This window comes from Panulirus ornatus, chromosome 10, assembly GCF_036320965.1.
Source record: "Panulirus ornatus isolate Po-2019 chromosome 10, ASM3632096v1, whole genome shotgun sequence".
Taxonomy (NCBI): Eukaryota; Metazoa; Arthropoda; class Malacostraca; order Decapoda; family Palinuridae; genus Panulirus; species Panulirus ornatus.
Window position 1 is genome coordinate 54892564 of NC_092233.1, and position 19696 is coordinate 54912259.

At 49.6% G+C, this 19696-nt stretch overlaps 1 protein-coding gene across 8 annotated transcripts in view; it reads left to right on the top strand.

Annotated features, from left to right (window-relative positions):
- Positions 1-19696, top strand: part of Shab (Shaker cognate b) — a 432817-nt gene that overhangs the window by 174802 nt on the left and 238319 nt on the right. The window lies entirely within an intron of this gene.

A 19696-nucleotide genomic window follows, 5' to 3' on the forward strand; every position in this document is an offset into this window, starting at 1 on the left:
ATCTTCATGGATCCAGCAGAGCTCCTGGAATATGGGTCATCAAAGACTTCTTTATATCTTAGTGAATCCAGCAGAGCTCCTAGAATTTGGCCCAGAAGAGACATCAGTATATCTTCATGGATCCAGCAGAGCTCCTGGAATATGGGTCATCAAAGACATCTTTATATCTTTGTGAATCCAGCAGAGCTCCTGGAATTTGGCCCAGAAGAGACATCAGTATATCTTCATGGATCCAGCAGAGATCCTGGAATATGCCCCAAGACAGACATCATTATATCTTCATGGATCCAGCAGAGCTCCTGGAATATGGGTCATCAAAGACATCTTTATATCTTCGTGAATTCAGCAGAACTCCTGGAATTTGGCCCAGAAGAGACATCAGTATATCTTCATGGAACCAGTAGAGCTCCTGGAATATGGTCCAGAGCGCTCGAGACATCATTGTTTCTTCCTTCATTCTTTCAGAGAGAAGAGTCAAGAACCAGGAGAAGTGATCGCATGATGAATGCCACCGGGAGGGTTCACACAGCCACAGCAACACCTTTCAAGCGATCCTCCTCAACCTACCTTTTCTGCATGACGCCCTCTTTGCATGTCTGTCCATCACACACACACACACACACACACACACACACACACACACACACACACACACACACACACACGTCTCTATAACTCTAATCATTATTTCTCTTTCTCTTGTCTACTCCTCTCCAACCTGCCTCTTCCTCTCCCACCTCTCCCTTACCCACACGCCAGCCAGAGTAAAAGACCTTCACATTTACACTTCCCATTAATAATGCTACGTTGCCTTGCTTCACTTATTTCCAAACTAAAAAAGAATCTTCTTTTTTTTTTTTTTACCTCAAATGTTTTTCTAATACCAAATAATACTACCATATGATTTACACTATCATACACGCGTTCATCACTTCTTTTTTCCCCCAATTTTTTCTAACACTCGTCAGTTATTTACATCCTGGTTATGGGTTCCATGTTATCTTTTTTTCTTTTACACAAACCGTTTGACCGGTCCCTTGTTGTGAATATGATGATAACAACAACAGCAGCAGTTCAAAGGGATGGTTAGGATGAGGTTTGGGTGATACAGAGACGCTACGTGGATCATGCCACATCTGTGATGGACATGAACGAATTGGATGCGTTAGAGAGCCACTCAGTTATTCTCTTGAGCAGGACTGTACGACGCCCTGAGGGGCACGACCGTACGACGCCCCGAGGGGCACGACCGTACGACGCCCCGAGGGGCATGACGGTTACGACGCCCTTAGGGGGTCTTATGGATCTGACCTTTGACCTCCCCTGACCTCGAAGGACCTGGATGGGCCAAAGGCCTAAGAGGTCATACAACTGTTCATGTTATCTTTTCTTTTCTTCTTTTGTTTCTTGTTTTTGTTTTCTTTTGCTTTGCGTGTCCAAGCGACCATCTCTAGATAAATCGTGGGACTTTCGATGGGTCTTGGGGACCACCAGTTGATGAGCTGGGATATTTTGGGACTCCCAGTTGATGACCTGCCCCACGTGGAACAGCAGGGTACGTTAGCCACATTACATAGAGGACCGTACGATGGAACAGGTGCCTGTGTGGGATGGGACGGAATGGAACGGTATTCATGCGAAGCACATCCTTGTGTAATAGGAGGTGCCTTTGACGACCGGATGGAAAAGTAGCAAGTCTGTTACAGACAAATGGAACAGAAGCAAGTCTGAGACAGACAGGTGGAACAGAAGCAAGCCTGAGACAGACAGATGGAACAGAAGTAAGTCTGAGACATACAGGTGGAACAGAAGCAAGCCTGAGACAGACAGATGGAACAGAAGTAAGTCTGAGACAGACAGGTGGAACAAAAGCAAGCCTGAGACAGACAGGTGGAACAGAAGCAAGCCTGAGACAGACAAGTGGAACAGAAGCAAGCCTGAGACAGACAAGTGGAACAGAAGTAAGCCTGAGACAGACAGATGGAACAGAAGTAAGTCTGAGACAGACAGGTGGAACAAAAGCAAGCCTGAGACAGACAGATGGAACAGAAGCAAGCCTGAGACATACAGGTGGAACAGAAGCAAGCCTGAGACAGAGAGATTGAACAGAAGCAAGCCTGAGACAAATAGATGGAACGGTAGCAATCTTGATACAGAGGAACGGAACAGTAGTAGACCGTAGACGGATAAATGGAACAGTAGCAAGTCATATGCAGAAAATGAAAAAGAAGTATGTTTGAGATATTCCGCTGGAACGGCATGCACTATATATATATATATATATATATATATATATATATATATATATATATATATATTTTTTTTTTTTTTTTTTGCTTTGTCGCTGTCTCCCGTGTTTGCGAGGTAGCGCAAGGAAACACGAAAGAAATGGCCCAACCCACCCCCATACACATGTATATACATACGTCCACACACGCAAATATACATACCTACACAGCTTTCCATGGTTTACCCCAGACGCTTCACATGCCCTGATTCAATCCACTGACAGCACGTCAACCCCGGTATACCACATCGATCCAATTCACTCTATTCCTTGCCCTCCTTTCACCCTCCTGCATGTTCAGGCCCCGATCACACAAAATCTTTTTCACTCCATCTTTCCACCTCCAATTTGGTCTCCCTCTTCTCCTCGTTCCCTCCACCTCCGACACATATATCCTCTTGGCTCAATCTTTCCTCACTCATTCTCTCCATGTGCCCAAACCATTTCAAAACACCCTCTTCTGCTCTCTCAACCACGCTCTTTTTCCACACATCTCTCTTACCCTTATATATAGACATGGAACAGTGACATGAATGAGGCATACTGATGGAACAGTAACACTGAAGAGGACCAGATGGAATAGTCGCATGTCGTACGCCATGGGAAAGAACTGCTTGCTTAGACGAGAGACTGCTGGAATAATGGCTTGCATGATACAACCAAGAGTGCTTGCATGATGAAGCCCCTCCCTCCCCACGGCGCAGATGAACGCACAGGACTGATGGACAGAGTAATTTGCACGCGGGACAACGAAATGGAACAGTGACGTGCGTGACGTGGCCAGTGTTTGCTGGAGGGGCCACTAGGACGTGGTAATCACTGGCAGCAAGGTCTCCACCAGCTTCCAGGACGTGGTGATCACTGGCGGCAGAGGTCTCCACCAGCTTCCAGGACGTTGTGATCACTGGTAGCAGAGGTCTCCACCAGCTTTCAGGACGTGGTAATCACTGGCAGCAAGGTCTCCACCAGCTTTCAGGACGTGGTAATCACTGGCAGCAAGGTCTCCACCAGCTTCCAGGACGTTGTGATCACTGGTAGCAGAGGTCTCCACAGCTTCCAGGACGTTGTGATCACTGGTAGCAGAGGTCTCCACAGCTTCCAGGACGTGGTAATCACTGGCAGCAAGGTCTCCACCAGCTTTCAGGACGTGGTGATAACTGGCAGCAGAGGTCTCCACAGCTTCCAGGACGTTGTGATCACTGGTAGCAGAGGTCTCCACAGCTTCCAGGACGTGGTAATCACTGGCAGCAAGGTCTCCACCAGCTTTCAGGACGTGGTGATAACTGGCAGCAGAGGTCTCCACAGCTTCCAGGACGTGGTGATCACTGGCAGCAGAGGTCTCCACAGCTTCCAGGACGTGGTAATCACTGGCAGCAGAGGTCTCCACCAGCTTCCAGGACGTGGTGATCACTGGTAGCAGAGGTCTCCACCAGCTTCCAGGACGTGGTGATCACTGGCAGCAGAGGTCTCCACCAGCTTTCAGGACGTGGTAATCACTGGCAGCAAGGTCTCCACCAGCTTTCAGGACGTGGTAATCACTGGCAGCAAGGTCTCCACCAGCTTCCAGGACGTGGTGATCACTGGCGGCAGAGGTCTCCACCAGCTTCCAGGACGTTGTGATCACTGGTAGCAGAGGTCTCCACAGCTTCCAGGACGTGGTAATCACTGGCAGCAAGGTCTCCACCAGCTTCCAGGACGTTGTGATCACTGGTAGCAGAGGTCTCCACAGCTTCCAGGACGTGGTAATCACTGGCAGCAGAGGTTCTCCACCAGCTTCCAGGACGTGGTGATCACTGGCGGCAGAGGTCTCCACCAGCTTCCAGGACGTGGTAATCACTGGCAGCAAGGTCTCCACCAGCTTCCAGGACGTTGTGATCACTGGTAGCAGAGGTCTCCACAGCTTCCAGGACGTGGTAATCACTGGCAGCAGAGGTCTCCACAGCTTCCAGGACGTTGTGATCACTGGTAGCAGAGGTCTCCACCAGCTTCCAGGACGTGGTAATCACTGGCAGCAGAGGTTCTCCACCAGCTTCCAGGACGTTGTGATCACTGGTAGCAGAGGTCTCCACCAGCTTCCAGGACGTGGTAATCACTGGCAGCAGAGGTTCTCCACCAGCTTCCAGGACGTTGTGATCACTGGTAGCAGAGGTCTCCACCAGCTTCCAGGACGTGGTAATCACTGGCAGCAAGGTCTCCACCAGCTTCCAGGACGTTGTGATCACTGGTAGCAGATGTCTCCACCAGCTTCCAGGACGTGGTAATCACTGGCAGCAGAGGTTCTCCACCAGCTTCCAGGACGTTGTGATCACTGGTAGCAGATGTCTCCACCAGCTTCCAGGACGTGGTAATCACTGGCAGCAAGGTCTCCACCAGCTTCCAGGACGTGGTAATCACTGGCAGCAAGGTCTCCACCAGCTTCCAGGACGTGGTAATCACTGGCAGCAAGGTCTCCACCAGCTTCCAGGACGTTGTGATCACTGGTAGCAGAGGTCTCCACAGCTTCCAGGACGTGGTAATCACTGGCAGCAAGGTCTCCACCAGCTTCCAGGACGTTGTGATCACTGGTAGCAGAGGTCTCCACCAGCTTCCAGGACGTGGTAATCACTGGCAGCAAGGTCTCCACCAGCTTCCAGGACGTTGTGATCACTGGTAGCAGAGGTCTCCACAGCTTCCAGGACGTGGTAATCACTGGCAGCAAGGTCTCCACCAGCTTCCAGGACGTTGTGATCACTGGTAGCAGATGTCTCCACCAGCTTCCAGGACGTTGTGATCACTGGTAGCAGATGTCTCCACCAGCTTCCAGGACGTGGTAATCACTGGCAGCAAGGTCTCCACCAGCTTCCAGGACGTGGTAATCACTGGCAGCAAGGTCTCCACCAGCTTCCAGGACGTTGTGATCACTGGTAGCAGAGGTCTCCACAGCTTCCAGGACGTGGTAATCACTGGCAGCAAGGTCTCCACCAGCTTCCAGGACGTTGTGATCACTGGTAGCAGAGGTCTCCACCAGCTTCCAGGACGTGGTAATCACTGGCAGCAGAGGTTCTCCACCAGCTTCCAGGACGTGGTAATCACTGGCAGCAAGGTCTCCACCAGCTTCCAGGACGTGGTAATCACTGGTAGCAGATGTCTCCACCAGCTTCCAGGACGTGGTAATCACTGGCAGCAAGGTCTCCACCAGCTTCCAGGACGTTGTGATCACTGGTAGCAGAGGTCTCCACCAGCTTCCAGGACGTGGTAATCACTGGCAGCAAGGTCTCCACCAGCTTCCAGGACGTTGTGATCACTGGTAGCAGAGGTCTCCACAGCTTCCAGGACGTGGTAATCACTGGCAGCAAGGTCTCCACCAGCTTCCAGGACGTTGTGATCACTGGTAGCAGAGGTCTCCACAGCTTCCAGGACGTGGTAATCACTGGCAGCAAGGTCTCCACCAGCTTCCAGGACGTTGTGATCACTGGTAGCAGAGGTCTCCACCAGCTTCCAGGACGTGGTAATCACTGGCAGCAAGGTCTCCACCAGCTTCCAGGACGTGGTAATCACTGGCAGCAGAGGTTCTCCACCAGCTTCCAGGACGTTGTGATCACTGGTAGCAGATGTCTCCACCAGCTTCCAGGACGTTGTGATCACTGGTAGCAGATGTCTCCACCAGCTTCCAGGACGTTGTGATCACTGGTAGCAGAGGTCTCCACAGCTTCCAGGACGTTGTGATCACTGGTAGCAGATGTCTCCACCAGCTTCCAGGACGTTGTGATCACTGGTAGCAGAGGTCTCCACCAGCTTTCAGGACGTGGTAATCACTGGCAGCAGAGGTTCTCCACCAGCTTCCAGGACGTGGTGATCACTGGCGGCAGAGGTCTCCACCAGCTTCCAGGACGTGGTAATCACTGGTAGCAGATGTCTCCACCAGCTTCCAGGACGTTGTGATCACTGGTAGCAGAGGTCTCCACAGCTTCCAGGACGTTGTGATCACTGGTAGCAGAGGTCTCCACAGCTTCCAGGACGTTGTGATCACTGGTAGCAGAGGTCTCCACCAGCTTTCAGGACGTGGTAATCACTGGTAGCAGAGGTCTCCACAGCTTCCAGGACGTGGTGATCACTGGCAGCAAGGTCTCCACCAGCTTCCAGGACGTGGTAATCACTGGCAGCAGAGGTCTCCACCAGCTTTCAGGACGTGGTAATCACTGGCAGCAAGGTCTCCACCAGCTTTCAGGACGTGGTAATCACTGGCAGCAAGGTCTCCACCAGCTTCCAGGACGTGGTAATCACTGGCAGCAAGGTCTCCACCAGCTTCCAGGACGTTGTGATCACTGGTAGCAGAGGTCTCCACAGCTTCCAGGACGTGGTAATCACTGGCAGCAAGGTCTCCACCAGCTTCCAGGACGTGGTAATCACTGGCAGCAGAGGTCTCCACAGCTTCCAGGACGTGGTAATCACTGGCAGCAAGGTCTCCACCAGCTTTCAGGACGTGGTAATCACTGGCAGCAAGGTCTCCACCAGCTTTCAGGACGTGGTAATCACTGGCAGCAAGGTCTCCACCAGCTTCCAGGACGTGGTAATCACTGGCGCAGAGGTCTCCACCAGCTTTCAGGACGTGGTAATCACTGGCAGCAGAGGTCTCCACCAGCTTCCAGGACGTGGTGATCACTGGCAGCAGAGGTCTCCACAGCTTCCAGGACGTTGTGATCACTGGTAGCAGAGGTCTCCACAGCTTCCAGGACGTTGTGATCACTGGTAGCAGAGGTCTCCACCAGCTTCCAGGACGTGGTGATCACTGGCAGCAGAGGTTCTCCACCAGCTTCCAGGACGTTGTGATCACTGGTAGCAGAGGTCTCCACCAGCTTTCAGGACGTGGTAATCACTGGCAGCAAGGTCTCCACCAGCTTCCAGGACGTGGTAATCACTGGCAGCAAGGTCTCCACCAGCTTCCAGGACGTGGTAATCACTGGCAGCAAGGTCTCCACCAGCTTCCAGGACGTGGTGATCACTGGCAGCAGAGGTCTCCACCAGCTTCCAGGACGTGGTAATCACTGGCAGCAGAGGTCTCCACCAGCTTCCAGGACGTGGTAATCACTGGCAGCAAGGTCTCCACCAGCTTTCAGGACGTGGTAATCACTGGCAGCAGAGGTCTCCACAGCTTCCAGGACGTGGTGATCACTGGCAGCAGAGGTCTCCACCAGCTTTCAGGACGTGGTAATCACTGGCAGCAGAGGTCTCCACCAGCTTTCAGGACGTGGTAATCACTGGCAGCAAGGTCTCCACCAGCTTCCAGGACGTGGTGATCACTGGCGGCAGAGGTCTCCACCAGCTTTCAGGACGTGGTAATCACTGGCAGCAAGGTCTCCACCAGCTTTCAGGACGTGGTAATCACTGGTAGCAGATGTCTCCACCAGCTTCCAGGACGTTGTGATCACTGGTAGCAGAGGTCTCCACCAGCTTTCAGGACGTGGTAATCACTGGCGCAGAGGTCTCCACCAGCTTCCAGGACGTGGTGATCACTGGCAGCAGAGGTCTCCACAGCTTCCAGGACGTTGTGATCACTGGTAGCAGATGTCTCCACCAGCTTCCAGGACGTTGTGATCACTGGTAGCAGATGTCTCCACCAGCTTCCAGGACGTTGTGATCACTGGTAGCAGAGGTCTCCACCAGCTTTCAGGACGTGGTAATCACTGGCAGCAAGGTCTCCACCAGCTTTCAGGACGTGGTGATAACTGGCAGCAGAGGTCTCCACAGCTTCCAGGACGTTGTGATCACTGGTAGCAGAGGTCTCCACAGCTTCCAGGACGTTGTGATCACTGGTAGCAGATGTCTCCACCAGCTTCCAGGACGTGGTGATCACTGGTAGCAGATGTCTCCACCAGCTTCCAGGACGTTGTGATCACTGGTAGCAGATGTCTCCACCAGCTTCCAGGACGTTGTGATCACTGGTAGCAGAGGTCTCCACCAGCTTCCAGGACGTGGTGATCACTGGCGGCAGAGGTCTCCACCAGCTTCCAGGACGTGGTAATCACTGGCAGCAAGGTCTCCACCAGCTTTCAGGACGTGGTAATCACTGGCAGCAGAGGTCTCCACCAGCTTCCAGGACGTGGTAATCACTGGCAGCAGAGGTCTCCACCAGCTTCCAGGACGTGGTAATCACTGGCGCAGAGGTCTCCACAGCTTCCAGGACGTGGTGATCACTGGCGGCAGAGGTCTCCACCAGCTTCCAGGACGTGGTAATCACTGGCAGCAAGGTCTCCACCAGCTTTCAGGACGTGGTAATCACTGGCAGCAAGGTCTCCACCAGCTTTCAGGACGTGGTAATCACTGGCAGCAAGGTCTCCACCAGCTTCCAGGACGTGGTAATCACTGGCAGCAGAGGTCTCCACAGCTTCCAGGACGTGGTAATCACTGGCAGCAAGGTCTCCACCAGCTTCCAGGACGTGGTAATCACTGGCAGCAGAGGTTCTCCACCAGCTTCCAGGACGTTGTGATCACTGGTAGCAGATGTCTCCACCAGCTTCCAGGACGTTGTGATCACTGGTAGCAGATGTCTCCACCAGCTTCCAGGACGTTGTGATCACTGGTAGCAGAGGTCTCCACAGCTTCCAGGACGTGGTAATCACTGGCAGCAAGGTCTCCACCAGCTTCCAGGACGTGGTAATCACTGGCAGCAAGGTCTCCACCAGCTTCCAGGACGTTGTGATCACTGGTAGCAGAGGTCTCCACCAGCTTTCAGGACGTGGTAATCACTGGCAGCAAGGTCTCCACCAGCTTCCAGGACGTGGTAATCACTGGCAGCAAGGTCTCCACCAGCTTCCAGGACGTTGTGATCACTGGTAGCAGATGTCTCCACCAGCTTCCAGGACGTGGTGATCACTGGCGGCAGAGGTCTCCACCAGCTTCCAGGACGTGGTAATCACTGGCAGCAAGGTCTCCACCAGCTTCCAGGACGTTGTGATCACTGGTAGCAGAGGTCTCCACCAGCTTCCAGGACGTTGTGATCACTGGTAGCAGAGGTCTCCACAGCTTCCAGGACGTGGTAATCACTGGCAGCAGAGGTCTCCACCAGCTTCCAGGACGTGGTAATCACTGGCAGCAGAGGTCTCCACCAGCTTTCAGGACGTGGTAATCACTGGCAGCAGAGGTCTCCACAGCTTCCAGGACGTTGTGATCACTGGTAGCAGAGGTCTCCACAGCTTCCAGGACGTTGTGATCACTGGTAGCAGAGGTCTCCACAGCTTCCAGGACGTTGTGATCACTGGTAGCAGAGGTCTCCACCAGCTTTCAGGACGTGGTAATCACTGGCAGCAAGGTCTCCACCAGCTTTCAGGACGTGGTAATCACTGGCAGCAAGGTCTCCACCAGCTTCCAGGACGTTGTGATCACTGGTAGCAGAGGTCTCCACAGCTTCCAGGACGTGGTAATCACTGGCAGCAGAGGTCTCCACCAGCTTTCAGGACGTGGTAATCACTGGTAGCAGAGGTCTCCACAGCTTCCAGGACGTGGTAATCACTGGCAGCAGAGGTCTCCACCAGCTTCCAGGACGTGGTAATCACTGGCAGCAGAGGTCTCCACCAGCTTTCAGGACGTGGTGATAACTGGCAGCAGAGGTCTCCACCAGCTTTCAGGACGTGGTAATCACTGGCAGCAGAGGTTCTCCACCAGCTTCCAGGACGTGGTAATCACTGGCAGCAAGGTCTCCACCAGCTTTCAGGACGTGGTGATAACTGGCAGCAGAGGTCTCCACCAGCTTCCAGGGTGTGGTAATCACTGGCAGCAGAGGTCTCCACCAGCTTCCAGGGACGTTCGTGGTAATCACTGGCGCAGAGGTCTCCACAGCTTCCAGGACGTGGTGATCACTGGCGGCAGAGGTCTCCACCAGCTTTCAGGACGTGGTGATAACTGGCAGCAGAGGTCTCCACCAGCTTTCAGGACGTGGTAATCACTGGCAGCAGAGGTCTCCACCAGCTTCCAGGACGTGGTAATCACTGGCAGCAGAGGTCTCCACCAGCTTCCAGGACGTGGTGATCACTGGCGGCAGAGATCTCCACCAGCTTCCAGGACGTTGTGATCACTGGTAGCAGATGTCTCCACCAGCTTCCAGGACGTGGTAATCACTGGCAGCAGAGGTCTCCACCAGCTTCCAGGACGTGGTAATCACTGGCAGCAGAGGTCTCCACCAGCTTTCAGGACGTGGTAATCACTGGCAGCAGAGGTCTCCACCAGCTTTCAGGACGTGGTGATAACTGGCAGCAGAGGTCTCCACCAGCTTTCAGGACGTGGTAATCACTGGCAGCAGAGGTCTCCACCAGCTTCCAGGACGTGGTAATCACTGGCAGCAGAGGTCTCCACCAGCTTCCAGGACGTTGTGATCACTGGTAGCAGATGTCTCCACCAGCTTCCAGGACGTGGTGATCACTGGCGGCAGAGGTCTCCACCAGCTTCCAGGACGTGATAATCACTGGCAGCAGGGGTCTCCAGCAGCTTCCAGGACGGCGGAGATCTCCACCAGCTTCCAGGACGTGGTAATCACTGGTAGCAGAGGTCTCCACCAGCTTCTTGGATAAGATAATACAGGAGCAGAAGACTTCATCAACTTCCAGGACGAGATAGTCATCAGGAGCAGAAGTCTTCACATGGAAGTGCGAGCTGCGCTGGCAAGGATTATTGAACGCTCATTTCCCTGGGCGGAACTGACAGCCGCATCAAGGGAAATGAAAAGAGCAGGAGACAGCTGATGGCAGAAGGGTGCAGGAGACAGCTGATGGTAGAAGGGTGTAGGAGACCGTTGATGGCAGAAGGGCGTAGGAGACTGCTGATGGCAGAAGGGTGTAGGAGACAGCTGATGGCAGAAGGGTGTAGGAGATAGCTGATGGTAGAAGGGTGCAGGAGACAGCTGATGGCAGAAGGGTGTAGGAGACAGCTGATGGCAGAAGGGTGCAGGAGATAGCTCATGGCAGAAGGGTGTAGGAGGCAGCTGATAGCAGAAGGGTGCAGGAGACAGCTGATAGTAGAAGGGTGCAGGAGATAGCTGATGGCAGAAGGGTGCAGGAGATAGCTGATGGCAGAAGGGTGCAGGAGATAGCTCATGGTAGAAGAGTGCAGGAGATGGCTGATGGAAGGAACTGCTGCGAAAGAAAATTGCCCTCACTTGGGATCTTTATAGATTTCTCATAGTCTGGAAAAGATCTGGACAGATGTGAGTCTAGGATGTGGGATAATTCTGGCATTGTGGACTTTACGGTTTGACATTAGGACACTGGACATCTTTCGAAGGGGTTTTGGGGGTTTGGAACCTTTGTCTTACAACATCAGTTCTTATTTATTGATGTACTTGACCCCCTCCCCAGGTAAAGTGGAATGGGTTCGTGGGGTAATAGATAGTAGACAAGTATACTCAGGAAGGAAGGTGGAATCCTGGAGTTAAACCATCTTAGTCGTTCGTTTACGTCCCAGCACATGTGAGGCTCCATCATCATCATCATCATCATCAAGACTGGAAGAAAACCCAATGACTTTAGCCATACAGACGTAACGTGACCTTTTGGAACGTTCCCAGTAACCAAGTCTTATGTCTGGCTGGTGCTCTCTCTCTCTCTCTCTCTCTCTCTCTCTCTCTCTCTCTCTCTCTCTCTCTCTCTCTCTCTCTCTCTCTCTCTCTCTCTCTCTCTCTCTCTCTCCAGCCACCCAGATTGATTTACTCTATGCGAGTGTCTTCTTCATACGATTTCTTGAGGCCATCTCTCTCTCTCTCTCTCTCTCTCTCTCTCTCTCTCTCTCTCTCTCTCTCTCTCTCTCTCTCTCTCTCTCTCTCTCTCTCTCTCTCCCCAGCCACCCAGATTTGATTGACTCTGTGCGAGTGTCTTCTTCATACGCTTTCTTGGGGGGCCATTTCTTATCGTAGTGATGTTATGCAGTGTAGATCATCATTGGCCCACAACCAGAGATCACACGGGTTGATGTGTCCATCGCTCGCACTGACATCTGGGAACCCGGTATTATGGTGGTTGATTTGGGGAAAAAAGAAAAGAATGCAAATGGCTACGAAGGTATTCCATAGGTTTCTTGCCTTCAGTATGTATGAATGAACGTAAATGTTTTGGGTTCTGTTAAGAGAAAAAAGAGATGAGTCTCCCTTTTAGTGAAAATGATGACACGGCCTGGTTAAAAAGATGTGAATGAAAGAAAATGGGAGAGCACTCTTCGGGCAGAAGAAAGAAACTGGAGACTTTCCTGGGGTTAGAATTTATATACATATATCAAAGGTTTCTTGGAGGAAGCGGTGCTTCAACAATAGCCACCTTGCTTTTGGAGGAAAGCGACCGTCATGTGTGTGTCTGTGTGTCTGTGTGTCTGTGGCAGTTGGCTTCCGTGAGTTGTGGAGGGACTCGGGGGGAGGGATGGTTGAGGCACAGGCAGACGATGGGGGAGGGGGAGGATTAAGGAAGGGCGATGGATGGAAGGGATTAGAGAGAGAGGGGGAGGGGGAGAAGGGGATGGTTGAAGCGGGGATTAAGAAGGGGATTGGGTGGAGGGATTGCATAGGTAGGGGAGATAGGTGGAGAGGGGAAGGATTAGGGAGTTGGATGGGAGGGATTAAGGACGGGGAAGGATTAGGGATTAGATGTGGATTGGAGGGATTATTTAAGGCATGGGATTAGTCAGGGGGATTGATGGGTAGGACTGATTGGTATGGACGGGTGGTGGTGGTGGGGAGTGACGGTGACGGAGCTGTGGGGAGTAAACAGTAGCGGTTTTGGAGTTACAGTGAGTGACGGTGACGGTGTTAGGGTAATGGTGAGTGACGGTGACGGTGTTAGAGTTACAGTGAGTGACGTTGACGGTGTTAGAGTTACAGTGAGTGACGGTGACGGTGTTAGAGTTACAGTGAGTGACGGTGATGGTGTTAGGGTAATGGTGAGTGACGGTGACGGTGTTAGGGTTACGGTGAGTGACGGTGACAGTGTTAGAATTACAGTGAGTGACGGTGACGGTGTTAGAGTTACAGTGAGTGGCGGTGACGGTGTTAGAGTTACAGTTAGTGACGGTGACGGTGTTAGAGTTACGGTGAGTGACGGTGACGGTGTTAGAGGTACAGTGAGTGACGGTGACGGTGTTAGAGTTACAGTGAGTGGCGTTGACGGTGTTAGAGGTACAGTGAGTGACGGTGACGGTGTTAGAGTTACAGTGAGTGACGGTGACGGTGTTAGAGGTACAGTGAGTGACGGTGACGGTGTTAGAGTTACAGTGAGTGACGGTGACGGTGTTAGAGTTACAGTGAGTGACGGTGACGGTGTTAGAGGTACAGTGAGTGACGGTGACGGTGTTAGAGTTACGGTGAGTGACGGTGACGGTGTTAGAGTTACGGTGAGTGACGGTGACGGTGTTAAGGTTATGGTGAGTGACGGTGATGGTGTTAGGGTAATGGTGAGTGACGGTGACGGTGTTAGAGGTACAGTGAGTGACGGTGACGGTGTTAGAGTTACAGTGAGTGACGGTGACGGTGTTAGAGTTACAGTGAGTGACGGTGACGGTGTTAGAGTTACGGTCAGTGACGGTGACGGTGTTAGAGTTACAGTGAGTGGCGGTGACGGTGTTAGAGTTACAGTGAGTGACGATGACGATGTTAGAGTTACAGTGAGTGACGGTGACGGTGTTAGAGGTACAGTGAGTGACGGTGACGATGTTTGAAGTTACACGGTGACAATATACAACAAAATATGACAAAAAAAAATGATAATGGAAAATAATTAAAAACTACAATAGGTTCTTATTACATCATTATCGTTAATGACCTGTTTAGTCCAGAGGGAGGAATGGGATCTATGATTATCATCAGTGATTACTATGTATGATTACTATGTATGATTACTATGTATGATTACTAGTTGTGTGTTACGAGGCGAGTGTTACATTACACTCGTGTTGCCCTGTCTCTTCAACTTGTATACACACACACACACACACACACACACACACACACACACACACACCAGCCTAAGCCAAGTACTCAAGTTATGACCAGCTCTGAGTGGAGGATGAACACCTGGGTTGGGTGTAGGACAACTGTCACGTCTCGGATTTCGAACCCACCACGAGGGTTCGTGCCAACACGAACCCATAACTGCTGACCACTGCATAAACACGATGTGTGTGTGTGTGTGTGTGTGTGTGTGTGTGTGTGTGTGTGTGTGTGTGTGTCAATAAGACCGATAACCCAGCAGAGAAGGTATTGACGTTCGACCACTGGTCGCGTGCTGGGTTGTGAGCACGTTTTTACATGGGGGTTTCAGCTGACTGTGTTTGTACGTATGTGGCGAGCCGTACTGCTGCTGTCGGGCTGGTGTCTCGTAGGCCAGATGCTACACACACACACACACACACACACCACACACACACACACAGTCACTCACTCACTCAAAGAAGCTTCTGTATCAATAGAGTTGAATTGATTTCAGGACTAAACGATTTGTATCGAATATAAAGTTCATAACATTTTGAAAGGAGACTTGAACATTATAAAAGACGCTTGTTGTAAGGCTACTACAACATTATAACAGGTGTTTATCATAAGGCTCCTTAAACATTATAAGACACGTGTATTACAAGGCTCCTAAAACATTGTAAGACACGTGTATTAAAAGGCTCCTTAAACATTATAAGACACGTGTATTAAAAGGCGCTCCTAAAACATTATAAACACGTTTATTAAAAGGCTCCTTAAACATTATAAGACACGTGTATTAAAAGGCTCCTAAAACATTATAAGACACGTGTATTAAAAGGCTCCTTAAACATTATAAGACACGTGTATTAAAAGGCTCCTTAAACATTATAAGACACGTGTATTAAAAGGCTCCTTAAACATTATAAGACACGTGTATTAAAAGGCTCCTTAAACATTATAAGACACTTGTATTATAAGGCAATTTGAACATTATAAGACACGTGTATTAAAAGGCTCCTTAAACATTATAAGACACGTGTATTAAAAGGCTTCTTAAACATTATAAGACACGTGTATTAAAAGGCTTCTTAAACATTATAAGACACGTGTATTATAAGGCAACTTGAACATTATAAGAGACTTTTGTTATATAGCTGCTTGAACATAAGAACAAATTCATATCATCAGGCTACATGAACATTAATATAGATTTGTATCTCTACTGTCAAAAAGTAATCTTCTTTTTCTGATTACCTTATTATTCTCTCTTATTACATTATCTTATCTTTTTGATATATACTCGAGGTAGAAGGAAATGTAGTGAAGATAAGATGGTGATATAGATTTCGGTGTAGCGAGGATGAGAGTTTGGTGAAGGTGGCCTTTGACCTGCATTGTAAGGTTCGTGGTTATGGCAGTTTGTGTCGAGGGTGTAGTGAAGATGAGGTCTATAGAGTTGATGACTTTTGTTACGAACTTTATGGGTCAGGCTGAAAGTCTGTAAGGGCCAAAGTATAGGCTATGGTGTCGAGGATCTTGTAGAGATGAAGTTGTTGTGAAATTTGGTCTCTGCCTCGACGCTCAAGGCTTAGTAACAGAATAATGGCGTCATGGGTGTAGTGAAGATGTCCTGTAGTGAAGATGGGCGTATAGTTAAGACGGCCTTTGACCTAACCGCCTAAATAACCTTGGCTAGGTTCATAGCATGTCGGCTGTTCACAGAATACCGTCATGTTCACAACAAACTATGTTCACAGAATACCATCAAGTTCACATCATATACCGTTATGTTCATAGCATACCACCATGTTCACAAACGCATACCATCATCGTTCACATTATATCATCATATTCACTGGATACCATCATGCTCCTAGCATACCATCAAGGTCACCCCATATCATCTTATTCACAGCATACCATCATGTTCAAAGTATACCATCATTCTCAGAGCATACTGTCATGTTCACAGCATACTATCATATTCAAAACATACCGCCATGTTCACAGGAGACTGGTGTGTGAGGGGCTGGAGAGCGTGGGATTGGAGGGGAGAAGGGAGGTGGTGGGGGAAAATGAGGAGGCAGAAGGGTTATGGGAGAGCACACACGGTTATGACAGATAACAGGAGACCTGATGGTCCATGATGACGAGGTTATATGCTGGAAAACAGCAGTACTATAGTCAGATCACGAGCTCCTTTATGGTAGAGACAGGATATGATGATACAGAATAAAGGCACACCTTCCCAACCAACCCACCCTCTCTTTCCAGAACAACCACCAACAGGGAAAAACGGGAAGAGGGAGCATCGCTTAGTATATATAGACGATATACTGCAATGGAAGTTTTATAGGAAAGTACGAATGGAAGAATTTCCCCAAATGTAAACACTGGAGTTGGTTTCTCGTAGAAGGACGCTCACATATCAAGAGGAAAAAAAAAAAGGATGATTTATCTTTTATATATGAAGACGTGAGACGTGTTGGTCGTTCATAAGGAGGTCCAGTTGCCGTAGCTTAATACCAGCCAAATTGTCTAACTAGGAATTAAAGTAGATGGTAGTCTACGCCATGACAGCGTCTTGTGGCAACTTTTTCTTCTTCTTTTTTCGGTATTACGCAATGCCATAGATGTAAAAAAAAGAAAAAGAAAAATCTAAACGTTCCATTATCACCCAGTCCCTTTAAGTTTGCAGTATATATGTGGTTGTGGAACAAGCTCTGGTAGGAAGAAATTGTCGTGTGTTTATGTTGTCGTAAACTTATAATTCGAAATCCTTGATCAGGTCTCTTGGTATATCACATTTTTTTTTTCATCTTTCAGGAAATTATCCTTAAACTTCAAGTCATTTTTTTTACAGTTTACTTATGAGTAATGTGGAGTAAGTTTTGTTGCTGTTCTTTGTATTCGTTTTAGTTGATATTTCGTAGTTGATGGAGACTGTTGGCCAGACCTGGGGTGGATAGAGGGTTGCAGGGGAGCTATGGGTGGAGATAGGGTGGATAGAGGATTGCAGGGGGAGTTATGGGTGGAGATAGGGGTGGATAGAGGGTTGCAGGGGGAGTTATGGGAGAAGTAGGGGTGGATAGAGGGTTGCAGGGGGAGTTGTGGGTGGAGATAGGGGTGGATAGAGGGTTGCAGGGGGAGTTATGGGTGGAGATAGGGGTGGATAGAGGGTTGCAGGGGGAGTTATGGGTGGAGGTAGGCGGTTATAGAGTTGTGGGTGGGGGATGTGGGGTAGTAGGAAGAAGAAGGACGTAGGGAGGTGGGGAAGTAGGTATTAGGATGGAGGATGGAAAGTTGAGGGTGTGGGGGAGGGGAAAGGGAAGTGGGTGTGGGTGTGTGTGTGTGGAGAATGTGGGGGGGGGGGTGAAACAGAGGTCGTGGGGAGAAATGAGGTCGTGAGGAGGAGGTGGGGGTGTTGGTGGTGGTGGGGAAGGGAGTGGGGTGATGGTTGGGGAGGAAGGTGGAGGGGAAGGGAGGGGGAAGGCAGCCGGCTGAGTCAATACTGCTGGTGCTGGAGTGTTTGGTTGGCACGTAGACGGTGTTATGGTTACTGCACACACCCTCCCCCCCAGCACACACACACACACACACACACACACACACGTACTCACATAATCATACACTCAGTCTTTGTACAAGCTAACGTGTTATCACGCACGCACGTGCGGGCACACACGTAAGCTAACGCCTACATACTGCTAACATAAAAAACACATACGCACAGTATATATATATATATATATATATATATATATATATATATATATATATATATATATATATATATATATATATATATATATATATATATACGTAAACGAACATAAGCACTTGCACGCACACAGAGCATAAACAAATGCATGTCGTTTGAGAGCAGTAAATGCTCAAGAGATGGGGCTCTACGAGTGTAGAACTCCCTCCCCTTGCAGTACAAAATTGGTAATTACACACAGACACACACACACACACACTCTCTCTCTCTCTCTCTCTCTCTCTCTCTCTCTCTCTCTCTCTCTCTCTCTCTCTCTCTCTCATTTGATCGCGGTCGTGTGCCGTATACAAGTTACGACCGCTCTGTTGCACGTTATCGAGCCTGCGCTGTCTTCCGTCACTCCAGGACCTCTGTTTCGTGTTGGTAGTTGGTAGAATCCAATGCCATTCCTGTCGCCGTTTTCTGTCATTGAGTACTAGCCCCGCGCCCCCCGCCTCTCCCTCTTTGGTGCTAGTTTCTATCGTTCAGGACTAGTTTCTATTTGCTATTTTCCCAAGTACGTGTTTCAGGCGCTAGTATCGGCTATTTAGTGGTATTTCTGTTGCTGTTTTTGTATTCATTCTGTGTTACTAGTTTCAGGTGCTAGTGTAAACATTCAGCATCAGCTTCTGGTGCTAGTTTGTCGTTCAGTATCAGTTTCAGGAGCTAGTTTATCATTCAGTATTAGTTTCAGGTGCTAGTTTGCCGTTCAGTATCAGTTTCAGGGGCTAGTTTATCATTCAGTATTAGTTTCAGGTGCTAGTTTGCCGTTCAGTATCAGTTTCAGGGGCTAGTTTGTAGTTCGGTATTAATTTCTGGTGCTAGTTCGCCGTTCAGTATCAGTTTCAGGCGCTAGTTTATCATTCAGTATTAGTTTCAGGTGCTAGTTTGCCCTTCAGTATCAGTTTCAGGAGCTAGTTTGTAGTTCGGTATTAGTTTCAGGTGCTAGTTCGTATTTCCCCATCATTTGGTGCTGATTTTTAGTACATGTATTTCTAATCATATATATATATATATATATATATATATATATATATATATATATATATATATATATATATATATATATATATATATAAATTTTCATTACATAAGTCTGTCACTCACTGAGACATTTCCTTGCCAGTTCCGCCACTTGCGAGGGGGTCGAACTCCGTTCACTTAATGCGTCTACGCCAGGATCGGCCCAGCAGCCAGCCACCAGCTACGTCGTCGCTACTTTCCCATTCTCTCTCTCTCTCTTCTGTCTCTTGTTGGGGGCCTCTGCAGGACTTGTTATATACATCTATGGCCGCCCTCACCCTTCCCACTGTTTGCCTCTCTCTCTCTCTCTCTCTCTCTCTCTCTCTCTCCTCAAGACACCCCAGACTACTCGGTGGTATAAATGCCGGACTCTTCGGCGGTATAAATGCCGGACTCTAACACCTCTTAGGTGGCATCCGACCGTGTTTTGTTTTTCGGGCGGGCAGCATCAGCACCTATAGCGGAGGAGGAGGAGGAGGAGGAGGAGGAGGAGGAGGAGGAGGATGAGCCAGACGTGTTTCCCTTCCACCCTCCCTCTTTCGTCCTCTTCTGTGCATAGATCCGTCTTGCTCTCACCCTCACACCCAGAGCGCCTTCATTCACATGATTGAAAAAAAAAAAGGAATGAAGATATATGACCTGTTTACACTATGAGGGATCCGTTGTGTATTTTGCGTGACCCTCACGAAGGAATTTAAGACTC